General features: G+C 36.3%; 1 long non-coding RNA gene, 1 other non-coding gene and 1 pseudogene across 2 annotated transcripts; 1 reads left to right on the top strand and 2 right to left on the bottom strand.

Moving 5' to 3' along the window:
- Positions 1–47: 47 nt before the first annotated feature.
- On the bottom strand, positions 48–15730 carry LOC116308321 (uncharacterized). The gene is made up of 14 exons (XR_016121200.1): positions 15589–15730; positions 15299–15519; positions 15131–15180; positions 14840–14921; positions 14285–14455; positions 13888–14040; positions 4221–4292; positions 3892–4072; positions 3298–3387; positions 3066–3137; positions 2855–2915; positions 2572–2640; positions 1775–1962; positions 48–1578 (listed from the first exon to the last, which is right to left on the bottom strand). It is a non-coding gene; the product is annotated as an uncharacterized LOC116308321 (transcript).
- LOC148907394 (uncharacterized) lies at positions 4889–7538 on the bottom strand (annotated as a pseudogene).
- LOC148907393 (uncharacterized) lies at positions 10549–11924 on the top strand. Its single transcript, XR_016121201.1, has 2 exons — positions 10549–10756; positions 11320–11924. It is a non-coding gene; the product is annotated as an uncharacterized LOC148907393 (long non-coding RNA).
- Positions 15731–16972: the final 1242 nt, after the last annotated feature.

Genomic DNA, 16972 nt, shown 5'->3' with positions numbered 1-16972 from the left:
TCTGAATCGGAAAACCACCAGTATGGTTCTAGTAACTGCGTAAATAATTGTCTTAGATAAGCTATTTTTTATTATTAAAAATTGTTAACAAACCTTTATTTTATATATTCCGAGAGAAATGGTGGCTTCTTTATTACATGAACACGATCACGTGACACGAGTGCATAAGCGCAATTACAAGTATGAACACTTTTTTTTCAGTTCTTTGCGCTTGTGTTTATGATTGAGATAAGAAATGCTATAACTTATCTATAACTATCTGCGCCAAGAAATGACTTATGTTTCATTAGTTACTCCCTTTATCGCAGATACAGCTAAGCTACTGTATGATAAGTAAGAAAGCATGGAAAAGGGCAATTTTATTTTCGATACATAATTAATAATGTCGTATAGGATTAATTAACAAATAACTATTTTAGAACGATTTCTTAGGGAAAGAATTCTATATTCTCTAATACTGTAAACAAATTACAGAAACATTTTTCCTTCTATGTGCACGGTCAACGTTATATAACAATGGATACAGTCAATCAAAAACCTAGAACAATACGTTTCCCAACCATTCCGTTCCATTAACTATATTTTGAGCTACGGTTCATGGTACTGTCCACGGTTTCTAGTTGAGCGGGCTCATGTTTTACGCGACTTGAAGTTGCGAAAGGCCGATTAGCACTCTTATTCAGTCGTTTCATACAAGGCTCATGATTTACCCATTACGCATGTTCTTATAAAATTTCCGAGCCCATCCCACACGGCTTACCGCCTCATCTATTATGGTTTGAACTGTAAAGCTAATAGCGTTTTTACTCCGTCCCTAGAGAGTTAAGTCACCATATTGATAGCAGCTATATTGGTGTACCTAACAAAAGAAACTAATGACAAAGTTATTGTCAGAGGTACACCAATATGGCGGCTGTGACGTCATGTGAAAACGCTCTATAAGTATTATTATTATTGTTCATTACTCATCATCAGATAAATCACTATCTGATGACAGCTCCAAAACAAAACTTTCATCCTCTTCATCTTCCCGCATTAACATCAAGTCATTTAGCTCCACTGAGTTCTGTTCAGCTAAAGTGTGATCTATGCCACTGAGGTTAGAATACGTTTTCACTGGTGGCACCTGAACTGTGGTATCCCAGATACCACTCCATAACCGTCCCAAAAAGCAAACTTGGTTAGAGTAAACCATCCTTTTTTTCTTCAAGCATGCTGTCAATCCTGCATTAAGAGGGACATCAGCCTGAAGGGTATCCACATATTCGTCTATTAGCCTGATTTGCTCATGGATAAAGGAAAGAAGTCGCCTCATTTCCTCCTTCAACATGTTGATCTCCTCTTCACACCTCTTGCTCAGGCAGGACAAATCAATAATTTGTCTCCTTAGAGAGGCTGGTACAGTAGTGCCTCCATCTGTCATCGTAGAGTAAAGGCTACTTTTTGGATCCTTAGCCTCTTCATACAGGATCTGCTTATCAACAGGCAGTAACCTATTAACTTCCGACAAAGTCTTGTTGATTGATTTCACAACTTTGTCAATCTGTTTCGAAAGCTTTATAGCGATTGCTTGACCATCTATAAGGTAAAATGACAACAATCAGCAAAAAATGCAGTACAAGAGATTTTTATAATTTCCTTAACCAAATGTATTCCCTGATAATTCTCTGACATTAAAATGTTTTTGGATTTCTCTGCCTTTTAGAATTAGAGTGGGGACCTGAAGCTAATTAAATACATACATTAATTATTCATGTGAATTTTGGTACAATACCTGCATACTTTCGCTTTAGTTCTACCAAAAAACACCTCTCCGATGCCATGCAGTGCAACTTCAGCAACAGTTCGCTTTTTCTTTTATCATTCAGTCGCGACTTGACAGTAATGAAAACATGGGATACATCAGACCATCTTTCTCTTACATTATTTTTTTTCTCCATGGCTTTTATAGCCTTCTCGTTTCTGTATCACAAAAATGAATGGTAAGTAAATACTTAATTGCTTGTTTCAGCTTCATGGGAAAACCCCTCCCAACACCCCACTCTCTCTATCTCTTCTGCAGGACCTCAGAACCAGTGGTTTCTACAGGAACATAGATTTACCAGTTTTCATTGCTACGGGCTGACCGAGACAGGAAAGAAGCTGCTGACACAGAAATTGGTCGATATCTTTACATTCTTTGATTGATGACAGTCTATAGAGACTTTACCATCATACCTTCACAATCACATGATGGCAGACATGACAGGAGGCAGGAACAAGTGAATCTGGTTTAATGTGTCGGATTTACATGAGAAAGGATTCAGTTTCCCAGGGGAAAAAGACTCTATTGTTTTGCTTCCTGTAATGGCTACCTGATCACGTGATGGTGGAAATTAGCCTCTGTTGCCCAATTTTCATGTCTTGTATGTTTTGTCAATCAGTGCGTATCAATTAAGACAGTAAAAGTAATATCTTCATATTTTGGCATTACAATTAATAGAATCTTGGCAACAAAATCTTTAAAATGTTCATACATTATACATAGTTTAATCATTGACAAAGCTACATGACTGAAAATATCTTACTTACCGTTTAATTTTCTTTTCTACATCTCTGACTTTCTCTTGGTCTTCCTCCTGCACACAACTTAATTCATTTCTGCAAATTAAGAAATGGAGCTGTTTAGGAAATATATTTGGTTTATCACTTATAATTCTTTATTAGGAATTCTGTACTAGGGGAGAGGTGGATGGCCTGACACTACACAGACTAACAATTAAGATGGAATGAGCAAAATCAGAAATCCTCCTAAAAGTACTATACTATTATATTGCTTGGTATACATGAATGCTATGTATCCACACTTACATACCTGAGCTTTTTAGCTGAAAGAAGGAGGCTTACGTAAGTTTCATCCCACTGCAGTATCAAACCTTTAAACATAAATTACACATATGAAAATAAATGAATACAAATAAAAGACAGCTATTTTCAGCAAGTGTTTCATTTCTAATAACAGCTATATACATATATGCATCATTGCTGTGAAAACAGAAATTTCATGTAAATATGATTCAAAATACCTTGTTCTTTTGGCTTTAAAGCATCTACTTCTTCATCTTTCCACTCTTGTATCTTGACAGTATCACATTCAACTAGGTATTACAAGAATAAAAAATAGATTTAACAAGAGTTGAAGAAATTATCTCAAAGCATGTGTGGAGTGCGATTGTGTGTAATAGCATAGCATTTAAATTAAAGTATTTCCGTGATAATAAGTTATACATTTAAGAACAGATAGTGATAAATTAATACCTGGGAGTTTATCGGTAACTGCTTTAAGCTTTGAAGTGACATCCTTGAGAAGAGTTTCTGCTCTCAAATATTTTGCTTTAAGACTAACACCTTATAAAAAATAACATGAATTAATTTATTTTGCAAATCACAGCTTTATCATAGCTGATCGGTTTTTTCTGCATCTTAATTATATTTCTTGGAAAATGGAAGTGGGTATAGTAATTTAAGAAAAAGAAAGAGTTTACCCTGGAAGCTAAAAAGACCTCAAATACTGTAACATGTTATGTTATAACCACCTTTTAGCTTCTCTCGTTATGGTGGCTGTTTCATTGTACAATGTAGTTATAATTTATTCATATATTAAGGTATTTCGAGTCACATGAGTGCACACACTCTATAGATAACTAGTACATAGTATCATCCTTTGATTCAAAAAAATTATCAAAGTACAGTATTTAAGCATAAAATGTACTCATCAAAAGCATGTTATGTTATGCACATGTAGTCATAAGCAACACGAACTGCCATTCTGACAGCTTGTTTGGTGATATTATGTCACTGTTACAGTATATAGGCATCAGGGAAATGTAACTTATTATAATTTTTACATACCAAATTTGAAGTACAAATGATGACCATAGTGAAGTAATCCATCAGTCAAGACATCGGTTCTTTTGTGGGCACTCATTTCTTTAGTAATACACGAGAACCTTCTCAAAAAAGACCATAACCGTTCTACTCCTTCACCATCTGTTAAACCAATACCTTCAATCCTTCTCAGACTATACTGGATCTTTAAACATGCAGCAAAATTGAGAAAATTAGTAAGCATTTGAGACACAAGAAGGATAGCTATTATACAATTGGTAAAATATAGAAATTAAGATACAAAATGGCATCAGTCATAAGACCAATACAAAAATAACTGTTTTTCTTCTCACCTGGCATGAAGCCTTGTGTCCATAGCAGTGAAATATGGGTATGGCCACATCAACACCTTCTATGAGGCTTTCCTGAGAGGACCCGTACGAAACGGGCAGATCTGCAACAGATCTGCAGCAGATCTGTTTTTGCCAAAACAGATGCACTGCAGCCTTGTTTTAGGTCTGCATGATCTGCTCTTAGTCTGTGCAGATGTTGGGAAGAAGGTTGTCTGCAATGATCATATTCTACAGACTACCTGCAGATCAAAAACAGATCTGTCTAACATCTGCAAAATCTGCCATAAAATATGCAAACAAATAACAGCGCGTAGCATCGTCCTGGAGATCATATCGAGAACATTAATTTTTGGGGTGATCTATACCTTTTTTATATAAACCTTAGTGGCAAAAGCTTAATTTGCAAGAATTTTTTATATAATTTTCCGCTATTAAGTAAAATTATTTTCAAGATTCGTGGTTTGGACAAAAATATCTAATGAACAGATGACTGCATGGCGTTTAAGAAAGGGTTCGGCTTACGCTAAATAATCAAGACTTATCAAATCTACTATTCGAGGCGACTCTTAAGTGCTCCTTTGGTTTCCATTTTATGCCTAATATTTCTAAACGCTGGTAATTCAAATACACATTCGAAAATAGATAACTACTCCAAGCACGGTACATACCGTAATTAAACAAACATCAGTTGACCTTGTAATAGCGAGCTTCCAACTTTCCCGAATTGACTTATCATTTGATAAGGTATCGAAGATTTAGAAAAGACTGTTTAGATTTATTCATTAACGCGTTTAAAACGATAAGGCGTTTAAAACGTCAAATACACTCGAGGTAACTCGAACAAGAAATGTATTCTGGTCAAAGTGCGTTACTCTAAGGTTGCATGCATGTACTTATGACGTCATAGGTAAAACCGCTGTACATAATAACTCTTTGGCCGAGAGACCAATTTTCGTCAAAGTTGTACTTTAACTAAATCGCTGGTCTATCCTGAAGGTCCATGGGACTTCATTTTAGACTTATATTATCTGTTAACACATGGACGATTTCGTCAAGGGCTTCGTTACGTTTACCCAAAATCTCAACAGAATCAGAAAACAAAAGCCTTGTAAATACCACATTAAACTACATAAAACTCTACATTCTCCCTGCTTTGTTTATACTGAATCAGATATAGTTGTAAACTAAGAGCGGTTTTTGTATATGAATGCATGAAAACAGCACGGTCACCGCACTGGGGCACGCCAACCGGAAATTGAAGTTGACAATATTATAATACAAATTTGAAAGAGAAATGATTGATAAATAAAATCTTTTAAAAATTAATATTGTTCCAGTTTGTTAGGAAAAGTTGCAACAAAGGCTATTTCTTCGTGACATGGCTCTTGTTTATAACTTAGGTATATACACTTTGTGACGATACTTGAAAAAGGAATTACTTTCAAAATTGTCCTTTTAACTGGAATTACATGAGTCAATTCAACTGGACATGAGTCGTCTGTACACAAATTAATATCTTGCTCTTGTGAAAGCTCTTGAATCATGGAGTAATTGAAGGCATGGCATGTGCATCTGAACATACAGTTACCCATCCTTGTACAACTCGGCTTATATTGGAAAAAGTAAAGTATTTGCCCGAATCTTAAACCGTTTCCACCAGATTGATACATGACGGTATAGCTATTCCTAACAGTCGCTTTCCTGTACAAACTTGAATGAAAAATCTCTTTATCCTTTTTTATTCGAGTAAATGCAAGAACAGTGTTCGAGTCAGGATTGTATCCTAGTTCGTTTGCTAGAGCAGTGAACTCTTCCTTTGTAAGCTCTCGAGAAAAAGAAGATCCAAGTGCATAAGCATTATGCATTACTTGTGTTTGCTGTGTATTTTGTTGAAATCCAATTAGCTTCCGATAAAAAGCTAAAGCACTTGAATTACATTCAAGGGATTCTACCATCTGTGGTAAATTTTGAATGAAAGAGACTGCTGAGACAATTTGCGAAGAAACGTTTTGCGTGCCATGAATCATTTTTAAGATATACCCATTCTTGTCTTCAAAATGAAAACACGAATGGGTCCACAGCGGACCAAGTTCCCGCACTGCTTGAGGAAGGTGCAAAAGATTGTGGATATTGATAGTTTGATAACGAAGTTCATATAAATAGGGAAGCATAAAGCAAAAGTATTCTAGGAGTCTTTGAAGTTGTCTTCATTTTTTTTGGTCCTTTTGAAACGATAGCTTAAGCTGTCATAAAAGCCATTTTTAGCAAACAAATTGCAAATCTGTTGCGCAATTGGTATCTCTATAAAGAAAGAGCAGGAGTTCCTCTTTGTAAGGTCTCGTGCACAAAGAGTGTTTGGACAAACAACTGTAGCTTTGTCATCAATGAGTAAGAAGCAATAACAACAGTAACGATGATACACCAAAGGATTCTTGATGTTTTTGAAAAATTTTCGGAACTGTTGAAGGGATTTCCGGCACAAATTAGGGGCGATGCAATGCAAACTGATCAAAACAAGCAAATCCTCCAGAGCGCTTCCAGATAGTGTATGCCGTATGGCGAAAGTAATGATCAGCAGTAAACTTTCTGACACTGTCAAAGGGGCATTGTGATAAAGCGGTTGATGATGCTCGTCGTTTTGCCTATCATTGTTTTCACTTTCATCATCTTCGAACAAGTTTTCAGCTGGAGTTGAAAACATTTCATCATAGTCATCGGTAACATTTGAAAATAATTCCTCGGGCCATGGTGTGCTATCATTAAGACTTTCATCAAATTCGGGCTCTAAAAGGTCAACCTCTTCTCTCCTTTGCTCAGGATCAACGACATATTCGGAATTCTCCAAAAGGTCTATATAGTCACAAATATCCAGTGATTGTGATGGACTTTGGGGGCTAAAACCAACTTCACTGATAGCTGTGTCATTTGTTTCCTCTAGTCCATCTCCAATAGACACTTGACTGTTGTCTTCTTGATCCACTTCAAAATATGTTGAGTTGATATCACATGCTATTCCCTCGACTTGGGAAAACAAACCGGGTATTTCGAAAGGCTTATTAACATCGGTTGTTTCTTCATTGCAAATAGAAGAAGAATAGTCATCAGTATTTTCAGCCATTGGTGAAAAAAAAACTATTATCCGAAGCTAAACACGGCCGTACGCGAGACTTATAGACACTTGACTGTTAGATACATTCCCCACTTGTAACCTAATATGAAGGGTGTTCCTTCAGGTGTTTGTTTTAACAATAGTGAACGCATTCTAAACGCATCACTGACAAGCTGCTTAGAAGCGAGCGTATTTTAATGTTGTTCAAATTTGGAATTTCGGCAAAAATAAGATAAAACCTAGCTATAAACTCGGATATGAAACTCGCTAATGATGATGTTTTTGTTGTCATTTTATGTTTACTTAGCTCAGTCTTGTGATTTCTTAAAAGTGAATTGGGTCAATTATCACTTGACTTAGTTCTCATAAGTTTAATACAAAATAATGTTTTTGAGGTACAATCATCTTGATCTCATAAAACTTACGGTTGTTCAAGTTTTACTCGCCAAAACATTGCTAAAAAGTAGACGGTACCAATCCCAAATAAAATTCTGCTGACAGTTACTGTTGTCTTAGAGAAATTACGACCACAACAAAGAATACAACGACTGCATACGTATCTACAGAAATGCAAATGATAATTTGTACAAGCGTTCAGTAGGTCTTTGGTTATAAGTTGACAGGTAAAACTGAAAATAAATATACTTAGGAAGCTGGTGTGAACTCTTTTCTATTTTAAGTAAACACGGTTCCTCTCTCTGAAATGGATCTTCGTACCCAACCAATAGGAAACCGATCCGATAAGGGCATGTTATCTGAGAGCGATCGACTGATCAAATGTCACTTTATGGACTGAGTTCAAACGCGGTGTTCACTTTTGCGCGCCATTTTCCGAATTGGTTTTAGACAACGCTAACAGCATCCTCTCAGCAAAATTCGTACAATGGCCTATGCTTTGGTTTACTGGATCCAAGATAAGCAGTACAGCGTTGTGTGTGCAAGGAACATTCATGGAAATGTCAAAGAGGGAGAAACAACTATGGTAGATTGGGAGGAGAGCAGGAAAGGTAGAAAGGCCGCTAAATTCACAGCATATCCTGCCAAGATAATAATGGTTGGAGGTGAGTCTTAACAAATGATCAGTGTTAAAATATACAGTCTTCGAATTTTGAATAATCATCGTAGGCCATGGCCTAAGTTACAAATATGTTCATGTTTTACATGCATAAAGAAAGTCAGTGAATTCCGTCGATCAATTTAACTAAGGGTTGTGTACTTCGCAACATAGCTGACTTGCGCGAAAGTACGGATTATCTGAAAAAATTACTACATATAAATCTATACAAGAGAATATTAAACAAAATTAACTACTCTTACCAACTTGGTAAAAAAAGAACAATAAGCTAAATCAAACTCGGTAATTTTTGCGCGGCGCCGAATATGTAGAAATTAAATTTAGGCGCAAAAACTTGGAATGTTGACTATGCAGCTATTAGGTTTCAACAGTCAACATGGTGACACTAGTACATTTGCATACCTTGATTTGATTCTTTGAGTACAGGGAAATAATGCCTTTAGACTTTCTAGAATAATGGTATATATTGATGATTAAAAGTGAAACATTTAGAGCTTGAAGCAAGAGACTTAAGTGATGTACAAATCACAAAATATGTATTTCAGATAACGAGGAGGAACTCGAACTGGAGTGCGTTAAGGTTGCTGAGGAAATGGAGAGCGAAGTCACGGCCAAAAAACGACCGCGAAAAAAATCAAGAATTGTTCTGGAGAGTGAAGAAGGAAATGATGGTCACCAAAACCAAAACAAAATAGTAAAGAAAACAAACAATGCCCCACGACAACAGAAGCCGGTAAGCAAGAAAGAAGAATTGAAAAATAAAAAGAATGCTGAAATAGAGGCGGGGAAAACGCAAGCAGCTATTTTCTTCAAGGAACGCTATACGGATCAAGCAACAGAAGTTGATGTCACCACCCATCAGCCTTCCACAGCAGAAACTCCTGGACCTCCACCTAACACTCATGCACCTCCATCTAACACTCATGCACCTCCATCTAACACTCATGCACCTCCATCTAACACTCATGCACCTCCATCTAACACTCATGCACCTCCATCTAACACTCGTGCACCTCCATCTAACACTCGTGCACCTCCATCTTACACTCGTGCACCTCCATCTAACACTCCTGCACCTCCACCTAACACTCATGCACCTCCATCTAACACTCATGCGCCTCCATCTAACACTCATGCACCTCCATCTAACACTCATGCACCTCCATCTAACACTCATGCACTTCCATCTAACACTCATGCACCTCCATCTAACACTCATGCACCTCCATCTAACACTCATGCACCTCCATCTAACACGCATGGACTTCCATATTACACTCCAGTACGTCCGTCGAACACTGTGACTGAAGAAATATCTCTTGGGGAGATGGGTCACTTCTTACGATCTCTATACGACTTGGATGCGGAAGACATTTCAACATCCGAAATTGAAGTTGAACCAGTAGTCGAAAGAGTCGTTCCTTGTTCAAACTGCTCAGAAATGGTAAATGAGCTCAAAGAAGAAATAGCAGCTCTAAAAAGAAGGCAATTACCATGTAAGTTCTCCCTTGTACTTCTCATTGTTTTGCACAGGATTGCATGTACAGTGTGCATGCCATTCGATTAAAGTCACGCTTATAAGTTCGACAACGGAATTACAAACTAAGATAGCGATAATCTTATAGCGCCTATTGTATTAAGAGAATTCAAAATCTCAAGCTTTCTCACAATCGTGATTTTCTAGGACCTCTTTTTGTATAAATGAATCTTTTAATTGAAAACCAAACAACAATAACAAATACAATTGGTCTGTTTTGTTTACAGTTCCTATCAGTTTTGAAAACATTGAATTTCTCGAAAACATTTTGAACGCTTACAAAGGAGGCGACGTTGCAAACCAGGTAAGCGGCATCTTTTATAGTTTATACATCAATACATTATTTTAATGAGTTGTTTGTAACCTTTCTTTTTAAATTTAGTATCAAACATCATATGGAGGATGCAACGAATCGGCATCATCTCACACTAACATCAATGCTGAAAAGAACTTAAAACCAGTAAGTGTAACTAATTTGATACAAATGCTATGTCTTACGGTTTGTAGTTTAGCACGACTCACTAAAATGTTTCTCAAATTTCAGGCAGAAAGCAATCAAGAATGCTCCAGCATTCCAGGTCCTGGAAAGCAAGAACTTGTACCAGGATCTGGAGTATATATATCTTCTGCAAGGCTCCATTCCATTCACAGCCAGAGCGGAAAAGATGCGAGAAAATTGTTTCTGCTGCTTATAGAAACTTTCTTTAGTGATGAAACACTGGCCACGAGTCTGGCTCACGGGACCCGCAAACTAACGTCAAAAGATGGGTCCGTGATGACAACACTTAATCAGGACATCGTCAAGACAGTGAAAGGTCAGCACCTATTACGTTATAATCTTAAACTAAGAAGATATAACTAGCTAAAAACTAGTGTGAGCTGCGTCGGCGTTTCTAATGAAACAGTAATGATGAAAAGGTAAATTATACACCGTGAAAAGATGAAAAAACTTACTGACGTTTCGGACGTTATTCCTTCGTCGGAGTAAAATCCCTTATACTAAGGGATGGACAATTAGATAATTGATGGGCGATTGCAGGAATTTTGTTGGCATGATATATATATATATATATATATATATTTTTACATTATTTTTTTGCGTACAGTTAGATATTTTTCTTCTAGCAGAAGAGGTTGCACGATATTTTTTTTCTTTTTTGAGGTTTAAGTGCTTGCTCGATATTTTTTGGGGTTTTACGCAACCCCCCCCCCCCCCCCCATCCCCCTCAACTATCTAATGGTCCGTCCCTAAAAACTTATATATATTATTACAATAATGACTAAGTTTTAATAATAAAGATAGGGCACTTGCACTTATCGTTGAGCCGTGAAATTAAAACGGAAAAGCAATTTCTAAACGCTATCTTTTTTCTTCTAGCTTATTCTGGACGGTTCGCTTCCATAAACAACACGGAGTTGACCGTCTCCAAGATGAATCGAATTTTGACCAACAAAGTTGGGACAGCCAAGAGAAAAAAACTTAAGGAAGTTTCAAAATTTTAAGTCTTTGAAGGACTAATATAAAGTATCTTTAGGAATTTAAGTGTATTTGTAAGGAGTAAGTAGTAAGATAAGTGATTTATATAGGTTTGTATTTTTGAGTATATATATTATTACATTTAGGATGTGTGTTTATAAGCGTGTATTAGTAGCTATATTAGTGTTTCACTCACAATGACTTACTTAGGATGTTTTGAAAAATGCCTTTATGCCAAAAAAATTAGGTAGCTACATATTGTCTGAGTACGGATTCTTTGTTGACAGCTAGAAAACGCTTTTTCTTTCTTTTTCCTGATTCGGTATGGAGTAAGGATCGATTGCATGGGCGTACTAATCTACAGAAGTATGCCATGCATGTAGTGATCTCTATGATGTAACCTGATATCATATTATACATCACTCATCTGCAGCAATCATGTTCTTGTGGAATGTTGATAACAAACATTATTTTGTTCTCTAAATAAAAGGGATATGATTGGTGGAGCCAGCATATTGTTTTTAAATGTTTAGCATCTGCTGAACGTCTGTAATTGACAGACCTAACTGCAGATCAATTTGGCAGACTTTATGCAGATATTCTGCAGATAATCTGCAGATAATCTGCAGATAATCTGCAGATAATCAACAGATATTCCACAGATAATCTGTAGATAGTCTGTAGATTTTTAGCAGACTGTTTGCAGATCTGTAACAGACTTCTTGGCAGATCTGCAGCAGATCAAAAACAGATCTGCCCGTTTCGTACGGGGAGCACTATAAATTATGCAGAAATTTATAAATTAAAACAAGATAGCTAGAGTACAAACAAAGCATACTTGTAAACACTATAAGATTTATTTAGTGTTTGTTACATTTTATGTGCAAAATAGCACAAAGTATTTCACACTTTTAGTGTTTGGAAATGTTGACTGAAGGGATGATTTAACACAACACATCCTACGTCAGAGTTGCATGCTATACTACATCAATATTCGTCTGCCACTTCTGACTTCAAAATACCATGGGGAAGGGTAGATGTAATTTCTGAAATTTCTGGAATATAAGCCTGCAAATAAGATTGGCATTATAGTCACCCTAAAACACTCTAAAAGTTTATATTACATAATATAAAATGCTTAATTTCATCATCTATATCTGAGTCTATGATATTACTAACCTTTAAATGCTGTGACAAAAGACAAGCAATGTCATACATGATGATAACTCTACTTTTAGCATTCTCATTAAAACTTCTAAGTTTTTTTAGCTCATAAACAGAGTATGATATTCTGTGCAGAGAAAAGAAATTTAACATTTAGTACAACAAAAACTGTTTCACATACAGTAGAGAGAGAGAGAGAGAGAGAGATGTCTTTTATTTAATCTCGGGAAATTTCATCAATGTACAAATTGGTTTTCATGAAAACCGAGTTGATAGGTAATATATATCAAAAATTAATAATAACGTTAAGAATATATAGACAGAATTATGAAATAAATTCTCATCTACCCCCCAAAAATATTATAGTAATTAAAGTGTTAAGGACCAACAGACGAAAGATTCCTCTTAAAAGATTTTAAATTATTGGACAGTCTGACACTTTGGGGTAACGAGTTCCACACTTTTGCACCGTCATAAGAGAGAGCTCTTTTTAAAAACTCAGTGCTGGGTTTCGGTAACTTTAAGCACTTCTCTCTACCACGAAGATCGTAGGTATTTTCTTGAAAATAAAAGAGTTCCCTTACAGATTTTGGTGCAAGTGCGTTATTATTGCTTATGCTCCTTTCTTCTTCTTTGTAAGCTTTTCCAGCCTAAAGAAGTTAAAATATCACTAGATCTGACATCGTAGCTGCTTTTTGTTATTATTCTTGCAGCTCTATTTTGCATTTTTTGCAATCTTTCAGCAGACGTTACTGGTAAATTATCCCATACCACGTCACAATAGTCAAACCAAGGTAAAACGAGAGCCTCATAGATGGTAATAGCTGTCTCCAAGGGGATGTAATCTTGGACTCGTCTTATGCCACTCAATCCAGAAGATATTTTTTTACAAATGTAATCAATATGAGCAGCCCAAGACACCCGTTCGTCAATCACAACACCCAGAGTTTTTGCTGTAGAGACTCTAGAAATTGGTTTGCTATTTAAATATATGTGTGGTTCGGAGGTAATTTTTTTCAATTTATCGTCAGAAGCAATAAACATGTGCTCTGTTTTAGCTGAATTTAAGCTAAGTTTGTTATACAGTATGCATGAAGGCATAGAACCTGCAGCTTCTGATGGAATACATTTCCTTTCATACTCAAAAAATAATTATTTACCGACAGACTATAGAGAATTCATTGACATGAAGAATCATACATTGCTTGGTAATGCCATATATTTATGATAATTTGGTATTCCGTTATTTTACATCTGTGAAAAAATGAACGGCCTAATCCTTGATATTAATTATTAAGTTACAGCTTCTTACCTTTCACCATGCTTTATGTTATGAAATCCTTTAGGAAAATTGTGTCGGCATACTCGGCCGAAGACACCTTTCTCATCAAAGAGCTTGTTTTTCCCCTTGGATCTCAAAGCAGTTAGAACCTCTCCGGCATGGAATTTACTACAGTTCTGTAAAAAATAAGGAATAAAAAACAGTCATATATAAATGCCCTTTCAATGGAGTGACAATGGAGTGACGTTGGAGTGTGCATAATAAAAAGTCATTAAACATGTCAATTTTAACAGCAAAGAGATGTAATTTTTTCTCTGAATGTAACAGAAAGAGTGGAAAATTTGTCTGGCTTAGTGGGCTACAACAAAAAAATACATTGCCATGCATGAATAATCTGAAGTAGATCGGAGAGGTTTTTACCTGTTCCATGTCTGCCCCAGCTTTACCATAGCTGTTGACAAAGTTATCAACATCATCCTGATCTGCAAATAGTAGTGTTCCATGTTTTGGTGTTCCTAAATGATGTCCCTTCTCCTTTTTCCTGCAAAGTCCAAAACACCCATCCATGCTTTCAATGAGAACACCCCCATCCTGTTGAAAAAATGAAGAAGAGTAAAACAAAGGAATCTAACAGTATATATTCATTTGAAGAAATAGAAAAATTGTGCATGCAAGTGTTTGCCAAGGGATGGTAAATATGGGTGGCTGGGGGAAGTTCTTTCATTGGTTAGTTCATTGCTAGGCTTATTATGGCCCTGGCCACGTGGCTATCAGTCTCCCTCGCATCCGTTTTTAGTGTCGGTCGTCACGCAATGCTCCCTCCGTACAGCTGCAATGCATATGCCCCTCCCCACTCACTTTGAAAAAGGCTATTCTGCCGTAATGCTATCCTGAATAAGACATATAGGTATGCACTTAATTCCAACTAATAGAATCATGATATTTATGATAGTTATAATACGAAAATAGTTGTACCGTTGGACATAAAGGACACAATGCGCCATTGTAGAGGTCTTTAACATACTTTGTCAAATGCCTGTATTCATACATGAAGTGCCTACATGTGGACAAAAAACCAGTTTAATATTGTTACTTCGATAAAATAGTTCAGCAAGTCAACAAGTGAATGTTAATTGAAAGAAAATATCAGTTTAATGTAGAGTAGAACTTTCATTCCAAGCCTTTACTTTTTGGACATACGTATTAATGGGAGGCAATATTTTGCATGGCAAGTTTGATTACTCTAAACAGTTTATATACAAATACCTGAATTCTTCAAAGCAATCTGAATTCAGTATATTATAAATGGAATTCACCTAAAATACATATAAGTTAAACCATAATTAAAAAACAAAATAAACTATCACCAAAGTTATTGACCCAAGATTTTATAACATACTTTGACACAAAGGGTGGGTACCATATAAAACCTACATGTGTTGGTTGCAGTTGAGGATTCAGTTCTGAAATGACTTCTGAGAAGTTTAATAGGGACACTTGACAATGAAGGAAGACCTTCTCAGCAAGTTCCATTAGTTTGAAGCTAAATCCTGTTGAGGGATTGGCTGGTGATCCTGGCCAAAACTGACATTTCAACAGTGATACTGCTTGTGGCTCACAGTCACAAACTTCAACATACTTTAGGTGATGATTTCCTGAAATGCATAGTATTTACAGAAATTAAAAGGTGTCCCAATAATAAATAAATATATTTTATAGATTACCTGAGGCATCCAAGAGTCTAAACAGCTTAGTCGTCATTGTATCGCAGGTACAGTACCGCCTGAAATCATTGCAGCATGCGAACGCGTTTGTTTCGCGTCTTTACCGCGTGCGGTGAACGCAAACTGTACGCGGAATGGACGCGAATGGACGCGGTCAATACGCTCTTTCGTTCTTACTGCGGTTTATAGAACGTAGCATTTACAGTACATGTGCCGAGTACATTTGCAGTGAAAGTGCCCCAAAAACTAGACATCACTTTTTAATCAAATGAGCAGCATTTTCTGAAAAACGTAGCATAATCATCGACCGAATGTACGTACATTTAGTCAGATAGTCTATTAATATGGAAGTTTGAAACTTTCGAATATTTTCGAAATTGAAATGTCGGAAATACTTGGAAGTTCGTCCATAAACTTCTATAACTACATGTACTGTAGTTATAAATAAACTGACCTCAAATTATTATCGCTGTGAGGAGGCCTAACCGCATCAATTTAAACCTTCAAAGTTCAATATGCTACACAATATATGTATTTTGCTAGAGGAAAGTTCAGTCTCCAAATAATTTATCAGAGTTTGAAGCAAATTATTAAGATCAAACCTATTCTTAATTCTTGTTTTTATTTCAAAATACAAAGTCGAAGCTTTTAGAACGCATCTTTTTCCAGCAAATGAATCCATGGCCGGCGAACATGCAATTTACACGCGGACTCGGTTGTTGCGAGCTGCATCGAGCCCTGCAAGCTGGAATTCTTTTTTTTTTTTTTTTTGTCTCTCTATTAGTCGCTGCCGGTTCCTTTTTTTTGACTGGCGGCAGTGAAAAACCAAATTCAAATCGGTTACTCGCAACTAACGAGTCCTCATAATATTTAAAATGCAAAGCGGCGGACCCTAATAATTCTCCGATTTTATACACAGAATACGAAGCCCCAGACCGTTCGTGACCTGAAGAGTCTAAAAATAATAATACATTCACCGCGATTGTGAATTTTATGCTTTCGAGTAGCCCAAGAGTGAATCGAAGTAACGAATTCTGTTGTGAATGTAGAAGTATAAATAAAAGTTGCCTTAGGAAATTGCAGGACGAAGAATGTTTGAGAGATCTAAAACGTACAAACGCACGTGCATAAGAGTATGCGACAAGATAAACGTCATACATGTAGCGTTACACTGTAATCAATTATCTATGTCGGGCTCTAAAATATCTAATGTAATTTCGTTTTTTCGTCCAATGTTACTCTATTACCTTGAAATAAAGCACGAAAGCATAAAATACTATTATTTTATAAAATAGTTGGAACTTTTGGATAGATTAACCATTCCAACTGGATCAAAATCGAGGTAGAAACGCTCCCCACAAGATACAGTACAAAAGGGCAAGAG

This window comes from Actinia tenebrosa, unplaced genomic scaffold (genome assembly GCF_029948245.1).
Source record: "Actinia tenebrosa isolate PJP-AT-01 unplaced genomic scaffold, QUT_ActTen_1.0 PGA_scaffold4__44_contigs__length_22323623, whole genome shotgun sequence".
NCBI lineage: Eukaryota > Metazoa > Cnidaria > Anthozoa > Actiniaria > Actiniidae > Actinia > Actinia tenebrosa.
This window is presented reverse-complemented; position numbering and strand designations above follow the sequence as displayed.